Source organism: Lipotes vexillifer, unplaced genomic scaffold (genome assembly GCF_000442215.2).
Source record: "Lipotes vexillifer unplaced genomic scaffold, Lipotes_vexillifer_v1.1 scaffold844, whole genome shotgun sequence".
NCBI lineage: Eukaryota > Metazoa > Chordata > Mammalia > Artiodactyla > Lipotidae > Lipotes > Lipotes vexillifer.
Window position 1 is genome coordinate 100194 of NW_006782254.1, and position 17764 is coordinate 117957.

Consider the following 17764-nt stretch of genomic DNA (forward strand, 5'->3'; position numbering starts at 1 on the left):
GGAGCCCAAGTCTCAATCTTCGGCCAAGAATTAGGGAACTCTTGGATCTTAGAACTTGGAAATATTAGAACGTTCCACTCACCTTTATGGCACTCCTGTCAGGTGGTTTTCTAGCCTGTCCTCAAATATGCACATTTGTTTGTTCCTTCAACATTGATTGACAATGATTCTCTGCCAGGATCTGGGCTAAATGAAATCCCAGTCCCCATTCTCAAGGAGTTCGTGGCTATGGCATCTATGGGAGATCCCTAACCCAGCCAAAAGCTTCAGGGAAGGCTTCTGGAGAAAGTGATGCCCGAATTAAGTCTTGAAGGATCCACTGATGGGGGAACCGGAGTTTGTGGTACAAGACGGAGAATAGCATTCAAGGCAGAGGGAACTGATACACAAAACCCAGAGCTAAGAGACAGCATATGATGATTTCAAGGAACAAGAAATAGTTGGGTTTGGTGAACACTACAGTCAAGGTGAGGGACGGTGAGATATGAAGCTGGAGGGATATACGGGCCAAGTCCTGAAGTCTTTGCCACATCAAGGGGCTTGGGCTTCATCCTCCCAGCAAGGAGGAGCCATAGGAACGGGTTTAAAGCATTGGAAGGAACTCGGCACCTTATGCGATAGTTTTTTATGTTCTTTATGACACTGAAGTAAAATTTGCCACCAGGAGCTCTGCTTTCAGGACCTATTCAACAGCTGCCCCTTTGGTTCCTGAAATGTCAGAAGTCTGATGGACAGTGATGGATCATGTGCCCACAAGAAATGGCTCAAGCCTTGGACATCTCTCGTCAGGAGGAGGCCATGCCACTGCCGTTTCGGACACTGCTCCTCCTGGTCTATGTCCAGTTAGCTCAGGGGCCAGAGTATAGGCAACCAAAGCCCAGGGCACAGGCCAGAGCCCAGGGGAGCAACATGCCTTGCTCTGTCCCAGAGACCTGGGATGCTTTCATGTGTGGAACACTCACAAGGGTGTGAGTGGCTCCCTGCATACCTTCTTCATACCTCACAGGATCAAGGCCATCCAGAGTGGGTGGTCCACTCAGGGAGTGGTTTTTGTTGTTATTATTTTGGGGTTTTTTTTTGTCTGCACCATGCAGCATGTAGGATCTTAGTTCCCCCACCAGGGATCGAACCTGAGCCCCCTGCATTGGGAGCGTAGAGTCTTAACCACTGGACCACCAGGGAAGTCCCAGGGAGTGTTGATTGAGGATGTGCTGTGAACGCCAGCACTGTGACAAGCCTTAAGGGATAGACGATGCAGCCCTGCCCTTAGGGAATTACTCACTAGGGATGAAAAGTAGTTTTGACCCATGAAATCCCTAGAGAGCCGTAAGATTTTTAAAGCAAATGCCAAGCTGTGGGGTAAAAGGCTGTTAGAGTTGCAGAGATTCTAAAACAGGAGAAAAGGAGTAGTTTGGACGCCTTTGTGGAGGAAGAGGGGGTTGAATTTGACCTTGATGGACCGTGGCAATATCTGAAGGGTCTCAGTGAGGCAGAGGAAGTGTTCTATAACGTCAGCTTTATATTTAAAGAGGGTACTACTTGTGGCTCCAAGGGCTTTGGACGAGTAGGCTCTTCACCACCCCACCCCCAGCCATAGTCATTCAATAAACTACACTTAATATGTTTTGTGTGCCTTGCCCTCAGCTCTAGGAACAAAGAAATGAATCAGTCATAATTCCTGCCCTTGGGGAGTTCTCAGGCTATTGGGGAAAGACTGATAGGTTAATACACAATTACAATAGTTTGGAAAGTGCTATGATTTCTTTTATTCATTCATCGGTTGAAAGATGGCTTATCACTAAGATAGGTCATACAAGCCTACATGGCATTGCATTAGTGCAATGTAACTTTGCCACCCCTCCCATCCAGTACTGGAATGTATTTTTCCATCCTTTCTTTCTGTGCCGACTTTGCAACTTGCTTTGACAAACAGCAAGTGGCAGAAGTGACACTGTGCTATTTTGAGTTTAGGCCTCAAAAGACCTTGCAGCTTCCTCTCTCACCCTCTTGGAATGCAATGTCACCATGTAAGGAAGCCTGGGCTAGCCTGCTGGCAGATGAGACCATGTAGAATATACGTGAGCTCTCCACTGAGGCCCCCAGGCCAACCAGCTCCCAGCTGAGCTACCAGATAACTGCAACTACCGAGTGACCCCAGGTGAGATCAGCAGAAGAACCGCCAGCTAAGCCTAGCCCAAAGTGCCAATCCACAGACTCATTAGCAAATAAGTGGTTACTGTTTTAAGCCATATGTTTTGGGCTAGTTTTTTACACAGCAATAGATTACTGGTATAATTCTTTTCACATATTTCATTACAATTGTGAATATACCTGTCTTCTCCGTTTTTTGATAAGCCCCTCATTAGAGGAAAGAAACGTCTTTTGCTGTCTTCTGTTTACCACTCCAGACCCACTCTCCATATCTTAGAAGGATGATTTGTATGGTTTACATTAAGGCACTACTGTGCCCTTTGGATTCTGTTAGGGTTTGGTCAACTAAAGTCCCAGCAGACTATAAATTCCCCTGGCTTCCTCCCTGAAGTTACATCATGGGCTGGCTGCATCTCTATAGGAAGGACATAGCTCCTGTCACACTGTCCTTACCACAGCTCTCTTTGACTCCAGATTCTTGTAATTTCTCCCTCCTTGCTCCTTTAGGCCTAAGGGTAGTAACTAGTGCCCTAACATTACTTGCCCTATTCCTTGTCCCTGTATTACATAATCCCTTTATTAAACTCTTCTCAAATTACCCAATTTGAGAAATGCCATCTATTTCCTCCTGACACCCTGATTGATAGTGTTGTATTAATTAATCTATCCCAGCTGCCAGCTATCTCATGGTATATGCTCAATAAATGTCATTTGGTGAAGGAATAAACATTCCAAGCGATCTGCTGTTAGAGTTATACTTTGGTCAGAAAGACCTGGGTCTGGATCTTGGCTCTGTGGCTTCCTAGCTGTGTAGCCTTGGCCAAATTTCTTCACTCCTCTGAGCCTCAGTTTCCTCATATGTTAAATAACAAATAGCAAAACTGCAGGATTGTTGCTCAGATTGTATTGATAGATAATGTTTGTAAAACCTGTGGATCACAGTAAATGATAAGTATGACTTTGGTGAGGAGGTAGGAAGGATTTCATAACCATTCTCCCATTTGATTTTCACTACACCACTATCCCCATATTTTTTTAGCAAAGTAAGACCAAGGAACCAAAAACAACCTGCCCAAGGCCACACATTGAGCTGGAGGTAGAGTCAGAATTTGAATCCAGGTCTCTGACCCCCAGTTCAGTGCTGTTTTTGCCATACCAGCTGAGGAAGAGGCATGACCTCAGCACACCTTCCGTCCAGTAAGCCAGCTGGAAAAGCAAACAAAAACAAAGTGGGCCCTCCTAGGAGAAGCCAGCAGGGGGTCACCTGCCCCACCCTCTTCTTCAACAAAATTTTTTCACCTTTTCCAAGAAAAGGTCTTGGCCCCTGCTGCCTGCCTCGCTGCCCAGCAGGAGCCTTGAGAATGAAATCATCCTTCTGGAGACTGGAGATGGAGAGAAATCATGCTTGGCTGGGAAGCCCCAGGACATGGATGCAGGGCATTTTGTAGGGCAGCTCAAGGCACTAGAGTCCTCCCCCTCACCTGCGCCTACTTGGGCGCCCTTTTCCTCACCTTTCCCTCACCCAGGGCTTCCTTCTCCAGCAAGCCTTCAGCCCTCCGTGAGTGAGCCCTTCTCTGAACTATCACAGTACCTGGCACATAGTAGGTGCTCTGTAAACCTTCTGGAACAAAAGAATGAATGTGTTCATTTGCATAAACATTCATTCCACAAATACCAGATGTCTCCTCTGTGCCTCCCCATGTATTGGGCTGGAGGACACAAAGACAAATCAGCCCATGCCTCACAGACTGCATGATCCTCCTCTCAGTATTCACCACCTCCAGTGTGTTTACTAATAGTTTGATCAAACACTGTCAGAGCTCAAAGGGCCCTTGGAAACCTACCCTTTCAACTGTCTCATTGTATAGACGGGGAGACCAAGGTTCAGAGAAACAACATTCTGGTACAGAGAAGAGCAAGGATCAGAGGTCGGCACAGCTGGGTTCGAATGCCCGCCCTGCCAGTGACTTGCTGGTGCCACTCGACCTCTCTCTGGACCTGTGTGTAACGTGAGCAAAGGAGCAACGTGCACTCGGCACAGAGGGCTGCTCGAGTGCAGAGCTCTGTCTCCGAGAAGGCCTTTCTCCAGGGAGGAGGGAGCTTTCTTTGTCAAACCTTCATTTTCAAAACCTCCTGCTCCGGGTTCTCAAGCCCCGCCTCCTCTCCTGGCTGCCGTGCGTTACCATGGAGACTGTAAGCCCCGCGCAACACCCTGCTGTTCCGCACCCCTCCCCCTTCACCCTCTCTTTAAGCTGTTTCTCCTGTGGCTGCAGATCTCCCCCAGGGCTGATAAACTCCCGAACTTTCCCAAGACAGGAATTATTATCCCCATTTGAAATCGAGGAAAACTGAGATCCAGAGAAAGGCAGGGATTTGCCGCAGGTTACCAACAGCCTGTTACTGGCAGAATCATAAACACAGCTTTGCTCCACGAGGGGCACCCCTTCCTCACCACAACCATCTCTCTGTGTGGCCCTATGTGCTCCTAATCAAGGAGGTTTGTTTTCCCTTTTTCCTTCTTTCTGCATTTTTGGTAGTTTAACTTTTTATTCTAAGAAGATCAGAACGTGTTCTGACTAAACCTAGAGTGATTTGAAGTTCAGTCTTTACATTAGTGACTTTAAATCTATTCTTGGATATGTTGTTTAAGTCCTTTGTTCACTGAAAATAGTGCTGGATGATAAAAGCTGCCAAAAAGCTATCGCAGAATGTACCAGCCCTGATTATGCTGATGCAACAAGGATAATCACATTTTAGAGCACTGCAGCATGCCAGAATGCATTAAGAAAAATGGTACATGACCGTGCAGAATTTACACAACAAACATCCAAAAATTTGGACACATTATACCAAGTAGTTAAAAGTGTTTTCACAACTCTGGAAGGCAAGGGTATCAAAACTTTGGCATATGAAAAATAGAATTTTCTCTGCAAAGCTGGGTTCCAGTCCCAACTGGCTCATTTTGATCTTCTGCACATTACTTAATCTGAAGGTAGAATACCACCCACTCCAGTGTGATGTAGTGATGTGAAAGGACTTTGGAAGTTGTGATATGTTCAACAGATGTTATTTATTGTTACTAAAAGAAGGTTGGAGAAGGAGCTCCTAAATTTTTCCCAAGGGTCTCCAACTGTCAAACGATTAGGTTCCAAAATTTTCTATGACTAACATATGTGATGCTAAAGTCTGTGATTCTAGAATCCTGAGCCTGATTCTAATCCCAGAACCCCATGAGTCTGACATTTTCTGATTCCATACAAGTGTGAAGTCAAGGTCTGAAGGCCAGGGCAGGATGGAGACCCAGGTGAGCAGTATGGTCCTAGGCCCCTGGGGCAGAGCAGCTGTCCCTGCTGTTCACCTTCTGGGCTCACCCATGGAGCCTTAGCCTAATTCCCATCAGACGCGTCTTCAGTTCATCAGCCTTCCTCTAGCCAGCTTTTGTTGGGGCCTCATTTCCTGTATTATCCATATTCATCACACATTTTCTCCCATTAGGTCCAATTAAGCCATTTCACCAACACTGCAGGAATCAAAACCCCTTGATTAGGAGGCCCAGCAGAGCAGGCCCCAGTTTAGGATGATTCCACCTCCCACCTCCCCACCCCACCCTGTACCCCAAACACCCTTATTCCCTCACACCCCAGATCAGCATAGTGGCTTAAGGAGCATTCCTTTCTGTAGGTTCTGGTACATGATGTTCCCTCCCTGCTGGCCTCACAGGCAGCTTCTGACTCACCCCAGGTCTCTAATGTACCAGGGATCCACGTGTTCAGATGGGTCTGCTTCACAGGATGCAGCAGCATATGTACATGTGACCTCACATGCGTGGACACCACCAGAGCACCAGTGCTGGGCTGCAAACTTGAGACCCGAGTTCCAGGCTACTACTGTTTACAGGGTTACCTTGAGGTAGTACCTTCCTCTCTATCTAAAGAAAGGATTCTGGTCCTATGGGCCTCATGGGGTGTTTTGAGGCTTTTGAACCAGCGTATCAACAATGAACTGTTCAATAATAATGTGTGATGGAAAGTGATATATAAATACACTGTACTACTAAGATGTTCATGGTCAGTCCCATACCAGCACCGCAGCCTTGCTGTGTGACCTCGGGCAGATTACTTTACTTCTGTTTTTTTTTTTGGCCGCGCCATGTGGCTTGTGGGATCTTAGTTCCCCAACCAGGGATCGAACCCGTGCCCCTCTGCAGTGGAAGCGTGGAATCCTAACCACTGGACCGCCAGGGAATTTTCTTATTTTACTTTTCTGAACCTTAGTTTCTGTGTGCGTGTGCATGTGCATGTGTGTGTGTGTGTGTAGTTTTTTTGAGTGCTTACTATATGCTAGGCACTGTGTCTGGCATGTTACATGATTTACTCCATACCAGTTAAGATTCACAATTGCAAACAATTGAAACCATCTCTGGCAAAACTAAGCAAAAAAGAGCTTTATCAGAAGGCTATTGGATGGCTCACTGAAATGATGGGGAGACTGGAGAACTAGACATGAATCGGGGCAGCTGGGCACAGCCAAAGTTCTGCCTTAGGAACTGTTTAGGACAGACTCCACCTCAAGCCACACAGCCTCTTGCTGCTCACCACCGCAATGTTGGTCTCTGGTCCCCACTGCAGCCTCCTCCTGAAGTAATCTCTGATCGTCTTCACCCCTCTAACTCCCACCAGATTCAGGGCCCAGCTGGGGCACCAACCTGGCCCAGCCCAGACCCTCAGGGATCAGGTGAAGAGCAGCTGCCCCCTTCAGCTTCCATGTAGCTTGGAATTCCTCCAAGTAGGCAAAGTGTTTGGATTCGGAGCAGCCAAAAGTAGGCAGTGTCCACTACAGGTGTCAGCAATCTTGAGTCAGGTAATATTACACTTTACACATGAAGAGACTGAGTCTCTGAAGGGTTTATCTACTGGTCACCCAGCTAATAAGTGGGTACACTAACAGCCACCTCGTAGGAATGGGAAAAAAAATATGGGTGTGGGTAGTTAGCAAAGATTAATCCCCCTTTCCTCCTCAGTAATAGCTCAGCCACGGGGAAGGCTTTTTTTTTTTCCTTTTTATTATTTATTTATTTTGGCTGCACCGAGTCGTAGTTGTGGCACGCATGCAGGATCTAGTTCCCGGACCAGTGATTGAACACGGGCCCCCTGCCTTGGGAGCGCAGAGTCTTACCCACTGGACCACCAGGGAAGTCCCGGGCAAGGTTTTTAAAACCTTGTTCATATTCCCTATGACTCTGGAGCTCTCCCCAAACTTTCTGGCTATGTGCACAATTGTAATTTATTCCAAGAGATTGACTGCTATGCAGACAGATCATCATCACCATCCTCATCATCACCACTACCACCACCATCATCATCATAGTCCTCTTAGCTCATTGGAGCCTCACAAAACCCTGTGAAGTCAGTATTACCTCAGTTTACCAAATGAGAAAACTGGGGCTCAGAGAGGTTTAGTGATTATCCCAAGCTCACAAAGCAAGTCAGAACCCAAATCATGTCTAGGTCTCCTGTCTCCAGAGTCTGCTTTGTCACACGGCCTTTATTTCAAAGGAGCAGGCTGAAAGCAGGACATCAGGATTCAACAGAGACACAGAATGTCAGGGCAGGAAGGGGTCTTAGCAATCTTTGCATCCTTTCCCTCATTTCACTGATGGCAAAGCCGAGGCCTAGAGAGAGGAAGTGCCCTGCCCAACCTCACACAGTGCCATCTATGAAGCCTCATTCAAGAGCCAGGGTTTGAATGCAGTTCCCTTGCCTCCCTGTTTACTGAGCATTCCCCACACCACTCTGGAGCTCATTTTAAAGTTGCTGTAACTGAGATGGACAGCAGGAGAATACGTGGCCCACCCAGCTATTGGGATGAGGGCCTGGCTAAGGTGTGGGCCAGGAAGAAAGGGCATGGCAGCAGGATGGCTGGGCGGTAGGAGGCTTTGCACTTCCAGAACATCCTGTTCTCTCGTAACCAGGAAATGTCTCCAGACATTAGAGCCAATTATCTTCTCCTGGTTGGAAATGATTGCAAGAGACTTAAATTTGTCAGTTATTGGAATAGCTGGGGAGAGGGGTCTGAAGGCAATTATATTAGACCTGGACAGATCAAACTCGTGGGCCCAAAGAACTGGACAGTCTGCAATCATTAGCACCTTGACCTGAGGCCCCCACCTAGATGCTAGGGATTTTCCACGTGCTTTGGCCCTTGAGGCGGCCTTCCCACCACACACGTGTCCCCCAACTGCATCCTGATTCCAGAGTTAGCTCAGACAGCATTCCTCTAGGAACATTTTTGAACTTCCACAGCCCCTACAACTTCCTTACGTCACAGCCCTCACCACGCTGGGCTGTCGGTGTCCGTGCTGGTCTCTTCCGTTACAGACTGTCAACTGCAGGGCATGGAGTTGACATGGTCTGCCACTGAGGGGCCTCAGCGAATGTTAGCTAATTGAATGAATGGATGGAGAAAAGGAGGAGAGAACATCCAAGAAGCCAGCCCTCACCCCAACTCCTTCTCCATTTCCAGTCTAAACTCCAGGCTAAGGGCAGCAGTCTCTGTCCTAATCCAACTCCTGAATTTGGCCTTTAGATCGGGTTCCTCTGGTAATGAAGCCTCAACTCCCCTGCTACTTATTCTGACCTGGCTTCCCCTTCTCATGACCAACTCCAAGGATCCTGAGTTGCCTTCAGCCTAACATCCCCAGAAGCTGAACTCCAGCCCTGAGAGCCCCATCTGCAGGTGGTGCAATGGCCAGCAGCTTGGCATGCCCTAGAGTAGCCATAAACTGGGCATGCCCTCTGGGCAGACCCTGAGACAAGCACTGAAGACAGAGAAATGGACAAGGTGGTCTACTGGGGTCCTGAGTCTGCAAGGTATTTGAGATATATCTCAAAGAAGAATAGGCAAAGTCAGAAAGGAATAGGCATCTCAGTGTGAAATTGACAGAAGCCCATAGGCCAGCCTGGTGACCATTGGCACGAGGCTCCGGCAACCAATCTTCGCTGGGCTCTTAGTAGGACACTGAGTAGGAGATGTGGAAGATATAGAGGCTGAATCAGATAGAAGCCCAACCCTAAGGTAAAACTAAGCAAGGAGGGGCTTCCCTGGTGGTGCAGTGGTTGAGAGTCCGCCTGCCGCTGCAGGGGACACGGGTTCATGCCCCGGTCCAGGAGGATCCCGCATACCGCGGAGCGGCTGGGCCCGTGAGCCATGGCCGCTGAGCCTTCGCGTCCAGAGCCTGTGCTCCGCAACGGGAGAGGCCACAACAGTGAGAGGCCTGCGTACTGCAAAAAAAAAAAAAACTAAGCAAGGAGGATGCCAGGACATCTAGAAGGAGGTGTTCTAGGAGCCCAGTCACATCAACATTCCAGAAATACTAATATTCTAACACAGTAATATCCCAGCACACCACATTCTTTCACCTCACCATTCCATTATGGGGGGCCATTCCCCCCCACCAGCCTTCCTCTCTCTACCATTCCGAAGTTCTGCCCTACTAACATTCCTCCATACCATCACTCCAACATTTTAAAAGACCTTTATGTACTACAATTGAAACTTTCAACCTTCCAACTTCCTTCGACTAAAAGCATTTATTTGTTTTTTGGTTCACTTATACCAATGGCTCTTAATATTTTGGGGAATACAGACTCCTTTGAAAAATTAAAATCCATGGCCCCTTCTCCCCAGAAAAACAATGTATGTGCACATAAATTTTGCAGATTATTGCAGATTTTCAATGACTATGGGCAAGATAGTCTAGACTCTAAATTAAGAACTGTTTACTTTTACCCTATCTTAATCCAGAAAGACATTTAAGTAAAACAAGATCATTAAGTTTAAGACAGGACAAGATAAGTTTGAGAAAAACAAAATAGGGACAAAGTGGAGCCTGGAATGATGCAAAAAGTGCAGAACATAGTGATGGGCACCGCTAAATTTGCATCCCACATTTTTAGCTCTAAGACTTCCAGCAGCCAAGGCAAAAAGGGAAAGCTGTTTACTTACACAGTTCACTGTGTACATGAGATAAAAACAAAGCACTTACTCCTCAGGAGACACACAACTATTTTTGGTATGAAGATCAGACAAGAATTTCTCCTGAGAGCCTCACAAAGAATGACAGAATGGATCATGACTTCGATAGGGCTCTCACGCAGCCCCAGAGATGTGTTACGCAATAGAGAGACCAACTCATTCCGGTTTGCCTGGGACTTACTCAGTTTTAGCACTGAAAGTCTCGTGTCCCAGGAGCCCTTTAGTCCCAGGCAAACTGAGATTGGTTGGTTACCTTATTTGTGAGTTAAAGCTCAGTCAAAGCTTACCTGGGCTAAGGTTCTACAGAATTGTGTGTAGTCAAGATTATCCTTGGAAAGCCTTTCAATCACCCATCAAGTAGGAGTATAGAACCATCTCTCAACAGCACAGCCAATTTGTCCTCTAGCAATGGAACAGGTTGCTGTTTCTTTGGGGAGGTTTCTGATGAAGAGATTGGCTTGCTTGGGGGCAAGAAATACTAGAATTGCACTCAGTGTGGTGAAATGTGCACACACCGTGGATTGTACAAGGCATGTAGGAACTGATACCAACAGAAGGAACAGCAGATTTACCTCTCCTATGACACACTCATCCTGCGGCATATGCTGAGTGGGTGAAATATTTAATTTATTATTGGGCTTTCTCTTTCCATCTCTCTTTTTTTTAACAGCAAGTAAAGTTGAATTTCTGTAAGTTAAATAAAAACAGTACCCACCCCATGGGGTGTGTGTGAGAATTAAAAGAGTTAATATTTACAAAGCACTTAGAACAGTACCTGACACAGAGTGAGTGTTTGCTCTTATTATTAATATAGATATGGTGGCACTTCACTGTATGTCCTACAGCAATCCTGGATATAAGTTGATAGCAATTTGGGAAAAAGATATTCTGTGGCAGCGACCAGTTTTAGGGCCCCAGCCCTCTGTAGTTGGAACTTCATGAAGGGATAATTTCTAAACTTCTAGAGGAGCTGAGGACTGCCTGCCTTCAGACAGTCTTCCCTGAGCACTGGTTCTGAATCCAAGATCTTAAGCGTGAGTGACAGTGAACACTGGTGAGGGCCTTGCCCCTTTCAGTCCACTCCTTGCCTTAGAAGATCCCCAAATAACCACCCAGAGAGCAGCAACTCACCAAGCTCCCCCCATAATCCAGACTGCACACTGCTCTCATGCAGTCTGCTCTGGTCCTAGGGCAGGTAGCCCTGGCTGTCTGGGATCTGTTCAGAGGCCTGCACAATGCGAAATGCTATGCAGATGAGAGAGACCAGGGTTAGTATACAGTGGTGCTAAGTTCAGAGTCCAGATGGATAATGAGACTGGAGCTTGGGCAATGCCCATAGGGAGGAAAGGATGGAACACCTAGGCAATTAATTCAGAAGGCGTTGTGTGGGTCATACTTGATATTTAATTATGTGGAGGTCAACAATTGGTAAGAAATCCCAAGACAGCTGGGTTCCTGAATCCTCCTCCAGCAGAGCACACATTTCCCAGAGGCTTAGCATCTCAGAGATGAAAGAAATAATGACTCACTGATTAATTTAACAAAGGGTAGATGCTTACTCTTGTCTAAACAATGGGCTAATTGTTATGAAGTCTGACCTAAGTCCTAAGGTGGAAGGTGAAACTTCCTTGACTGCTGGCCAAATCCCAGCTCCACCACTTACCAACTCTGTGATTAGCAAATACTGACCTTTTCTAAGGCTCAGTTTATGTATCTATTAAATGGGAATAATGCTAAATAATAGCTACACCACAGGATTGTCTTGAAGATTAAATAAAACAATAACTAACAAACACTTAGATACAAGTATATGTCAAACACTGTTCTAAGTGTTTTCCATATGTAAACTCATTTTTTTTTTTTTTTAGAAAACTGAATCTTTTTTCCCTTTATTGTTAATTGAAGTGTAGTTGATTTACAATGTTGTGTTAGTTTCAGGTGTACAGCAAAGTGATTCAGTTATACATACATATATATACATATATTACATATATACATGTATATGTGTGTGTGTGTGTGTGTGTGTGTGTATATATATAAATCTATTTTTTTCAGATTCTTTTTTTGTTGTTGTTTTTGTTTTTTGGGGGGATTTTTTTTTTATTCAAGCTGTAAACTCATTTAATAACAATAATGCCAGGACGTTGGTACCATTCTTATCCCATTTTCCAGATGATGAAACGGAGGCACAGAGAGGTCAATTAAGTTACTCCAAGTCACACAGCTAATAAGTGGTGGAGCCAGGACTGAAAGAAGGCAGTATGGCTCCAGAGCCTGCGTTCACGACCACTCTGCTGTCCTCTGTTTTCAGTGGAGTGCTTAGCACAACTCCTTGCACATTGTAAGCACCCAGTCAATGTTAGCTGCCAGTATTATGATTATATTTTTAACAGTTTTATTGAGGTATGCTTTATATATTGGGGTTATATTTTGACTATTAGAAAAGCCCTTCTCACACTGAGCAGAAACCCCCCTCAGATCATGCCTCTTCTCTGTGGGTTCCTGTTGTATCCCCAGAACCTCCTTAGAGCCTGTCTTTCCCTTGGCCGGTTATAGCCTTTTAGAGATTTGCAGTCACAGGTCAGACCCATTACTGTGGGACTTGGTCTGGCTTCTTTCCTGTCTGTTGGTGACTCAGCCATTGGCCCATAGGATTTGATGAGCCTCTGACAAGTCCCAGGACCACAGCAGTTTGGGGGCAGTTGCCTTCCACCCCAGAGCACAGCACCTACACAAATAAACTACAAAATGTGTGGGGTCCAGTGGAATAAAAATGAAAATGCAGGGTCCCTTGTTCAAAAATTATTAAGAATTTCAAGACGGTGATGGCAGAGCATTAAACTGAGCATGGGGCCCTGTGCAAATGCATGGGTGGCACATCCATGAAGCTGGCCCTGAAAAGCACCCTGCATCTTCAGCTCTTCATTGCCCCACCCCAACCTCAGCCCGTCCTACCATATGCCCATGTGGAGGCAGGGCCTGGGAAGCTCCTGGCACACCTGAGAAACACAGGAAGAGTTTGGCACCAAGAGAGTTAAAGCCCACTTGGGCTCTGGAGTCTATCAGTTAGTTAAACGCCTACCTTGAACCTTACTGGCTATAAGACTCAGTCTTCCCCCCTCCCTCCTTGGCCCCCTTTGTCAGAGACAGCCCTCTGGGTTTAGTGGATGGTGGTACAAACACCAGACTAGGAGTTGGGAACTTACCATTGCCTTGCTAGACCACTGGAGGCATTTCATGCCCTCTCTGGTGTCAGTTTCTTTACCTATTAAATTAAATGGTTAAATTCAGTATCAAATGACATGTTTTTTCACTGAGCACTGACCAGGCAAGTGCGCATTATAATAATCATATCATTAAACTAACTACTTATTATTTGCCAGACACCATTACATTACCAGACATATGACACCACTGTACATTTCTCCATTTAATCCCCATGACAATCTGGAGGTATTTTCCAGAACTCTAAAATATAAACTTGACAGGGGGAGTGATTTTTTTCTGCTTTTTTCATTGATGTATCCCCAGCTACTAGAACAATGCCTGGCACACAGTAGGTGCTCAAAAGCTATTTGTGGAACAAATGAATGAGGAAACAGGCTCAGAGAGGCAGCGATGTGATTCGTCTAAGGTCTTATCATTAGGAAACGCCAGAGACAGGACTCTAATCCTGCCTGGCTCCAAAGTCTATGCTTATACTTATTCATCTGACATGTGGGTGTGATTCTCATTTTATAGATGACGAAATAGGCTCAAGTGAATGGGGATCTCTGCTGCCTCTCAAATCCTGTGTTTCTAAGCACACGAGCCCCACTTTGCAGTAATAACATCACTTTGAAAGCTGATGTCATTTGTCCCTTCTGCCTAGGACTCTTCAGGGGTCTAGAGAGTACTCTTCTCTTCTCACAGAAGCAGGGTCAGTGGCAAAGGCACACCAGGCTCAAATCCTGCTCTGCTGCGTACTCACTGTGACCTTGGGCAAGTTCTCAACATTTGTGAGCCACAACATCTTCATCTGTAAAATGGGTTCCATACTTCCTAGACCTTCCTCCAAGGATGTCCCCTCCTCCAGGAGGTGCCCTGTACACAGTGGGCCCTTAATAAACGTGGCTCTTATTACCCCACCCCAGAGCAGCTTCAAGGTCAAAGCTTGCTGCCACTGATGGCTAGAGTCCGCTGGGGCCTCCTGGAACCTGATCAGAGGCCACCGGCTTGGGGAGAGTAGGGTCAGCTGCTATTCTTGGAGTTGATGGAGCCCAGCCCGGTTTCAAGTTCCCTCAAGGAGCCCTGACCCAGGCGGCTCAGCTGGTCATGTAAGCCGTGAGCTCTGACCTCAGCATGTTCTCCCCGGCCCTCCACATGGCCCAGGCTGGAGCGCACCCTAGGGCAGAGCGTGCTGCAGGGAGACCACATCCTCCTGAAGCTGACCTCAGCCTTTAACTATGTTCTTTAGCATCTAATTGGTGCCCAGAAGGGTGCTGTTTGGGGAATCTCCCAGAGACTGCAAAGAATTTTCAACATCTGGATGACAAGCAGGCTTAGACAGAGGAAAGAGGGATTAGGAGACAGGCAGGACTAAATTTTAACCCCAGCTGCACTACTTTCTGGGTCTGTGTGTCTCTTTGCAAGCCACTTTTTCTGTCTGGGCTTCAGTTTGTCTGAAAAATGGTGAGAATAAAAACTTCCTTAGAGGGTTGTTGAGAGGATGAGAGCATCTCTCACGTAGTAGATGCTCAGTAAATGATCATTATTTAGACTGTGAGCTCCTAAATGATGGGGAACTTGTCAGATTCAGCTATGTCTCCAGTGCCCAACCTAGGGCCCAGCCAAGAGGACACTCTCAGTGTTGGCTGAATGAAAAATGAGTCACAGAGGCACTGAATGGCAATGCCTCATGGGGATCCCATCTTCCACCACACTCAAACCCACCGCCACCCCAAACCTCATGTAGAATCAGTCACCTCTGCATCAGCCCTGACAGGTGAGCATCTGCCCTTGGCTTGCACACTCCTATGATGGGACGTTCACCTCTTCCCACGTCTTTACATTCTGTCAAGTAAAAAGTTCTTCCTTCTATTCAGACCTCTGTGAACTACCTTTTCAATACTCAACGGACCCACTGGAAAATAAGATTCCCAGAGTCCCTTCCCTTCCCTTTCCTTCAATAAAGATTTATTTAGTACCTTATCTGTGAGGTCCTGAGCTAGGCCCTGGGAATAGAGATAAGTCAGACATAATCCATGTGCTTGACACACTTACAGCCTACTTCAAACCATGTGAAAAGAACTAGAGTCAGAAGCACAAGGACTGTCAGAGCATCACAGACCTTGGAAGTCCAGGAGGGCTTCCTGGAGGATGTGACATCTGGGCTGAGTTTTGAAGGGCTATTAGGAGTTGGCCAGGCTTGTCCCAAATAGGGCAAGAAAGCAGGATGTTTTGGTGGAACTACTGTGCAAAGAGCTGAAGCTGTGGAGCCCAGACTGCGCGGGGGACCTGATGCCAAGAAGCTCAGACTATATATCATTTGATTGGGTGCATAAGAATCTCCTGGGATTTGCTTACGTAGAATCCTGATTTTCAGGAATTCCCGGGTGGTCCAGTGGTTAAGACTCTGCACTTCCACTGCAGGGGGCCTGGGTCTGATCCCTGGTCAGGGAACTAAGATCCTGCAAGCCACATGGTTCAGCCAAAAAAAAAAAAAATCCTGATTTTCTTTTAGTACGTCTAAGTGGACCCAAGAATCTGTTTTAAGTAGGTGCCCCAAGAGATTGAGGAGTAGGGGGTCACCACTGCTCTAAGGGCCAAAAAGTCTTTGAAGGATTTCAAAGAGGACAGAATTCTTGGTCCCTATCTTTGGAACCTCATAGACTAACCAGGGAGACAAACAGGAAAATAAGTAATTATAATGAGGAGCAAAGACCATTAATTCTTAGAATTTCAAGAAAGATATTCTTAGTATTCCAAGAGAAAAGTGTGGCATACTTGGACTTGTGATTCTTTAGCCATGAGGATATTAATATTGGTTTGCTGGCATTAAGTTACTGAGCATGTACTTTAGGGTGCCAGGGTGGCCCTGTGTTGGGTCCTTTTCCTTCATTGTTTCAAAAACATTCTTTTTTTAAAAGACATCTTCCTGAATAGAATCCAAGAAAGAGTACTGATCCATTCATGTGCCCGCTCCGGCTTACACAGGAGCTTTACTTGATAAGCAGTTAGTTTCAAAACCAGTACAGTCCTGCAGCTTACACCGGTTCTTGGATGTGCAGAGAGGAGCCTGAGCCTGATTTATCTTGAGGTGGTTGGCTAAGATGCCACTCTGTGCTGTTCATCTCAGCGAGCAGCCACTGTTGGCCTAGCATGTACCCAGGCTCAAGTCCCTGTTCTCCAGGAACTCCACGTCTAGCTGGACGTGGAGACCATAAATACACAAATAACACAGTGTGATCAGCACTGTGACAGATGGGAACTCGGGGTACTAGTGGGTAGAGAAAACCTCTATCCTGGCCTGGGGGAGGAAGGGAATGCTTCCAGAACCTTAAAAGATGAAAGGCATTCTACTTAAAAGGTAGAAGGGCATTTCAGACAGAGGAACCAGCAAAACAAAAAGCAGGGAAGTAAAAAAACCAGCCTGGGTGTTTTTGTAATTACTTTTTTTTTTGGCTGGGGGGGTGGCGGTTGGGAGGGACCGGGGGGGTGGGGGGCGGAGGGCGGAGTGCAGAAAGTACAAGCAGTTCGCTGTTGCAGAAGCCTGTTATGAACAAGATGGGGCTAAATACAGAGGAGGGGCTGTATCATGGGGGTGGGGATATGTGTTGGGGAAAGAATTTTGGCCTTTCCCCTTTAGACAGTGGGGAGGCCTGATTTATAAACTGTAACACAATCACCATTCCTCAAGCCTGGGGAGGGGCACCAGCTGGGAATAGTTTCCACTCTGGGCCCCCAGCAGGTGCAAGTCTTCTCAGGGACTCTCTCTCCACTGGGGCAGCAAGAGAAGGGAGAAGGCAAGGCAGGGCCCACCCCAGCCCCTCATCAGGCCTGCCTCCTGCAGCTGTTTGATGCCTGCACAACCCTAGAGAGCTGAGGCCCATCAGCTCCCTGGATGTGAAAAGAATGGCAGCAAAGGCAGCCTGTTTTAGAAGCTAGACTACCTCACAAGCAAACATTGCCACTTGGAGAGAAAACAATTATCTAATTGTAAAATCTGGTCCCATAAAAATCTTTCTAAAGGAACAGTTATCATTCTGTGATAGGAGCTACTATTTAATCTTCTTAACAACCCTAGCAGAAGGCATTGTTATCCCCATGTGAGAGGTAACAAAATTGAGACCCAGAAGGTTGGGTAACTTGCCCAGGATGGCACAGCCAATAAAAGGCAAAACCCACATTAGTACCCAGGTTAAGACCTTCAGACCTAGGAACTGGAGAGTCTGGTGCCACCAACCTCAATGTAGAATTCAAAATAAGAGATCTAAACTGCAAAACGAATGTCAGGAAGTCAAGGCAGTTTTGATTTTTTTTTTCCCCAGTGATTACTTAATGCTTTTTTTTTTTTTTTTTTTGGTTTGTAGGCCTCTCA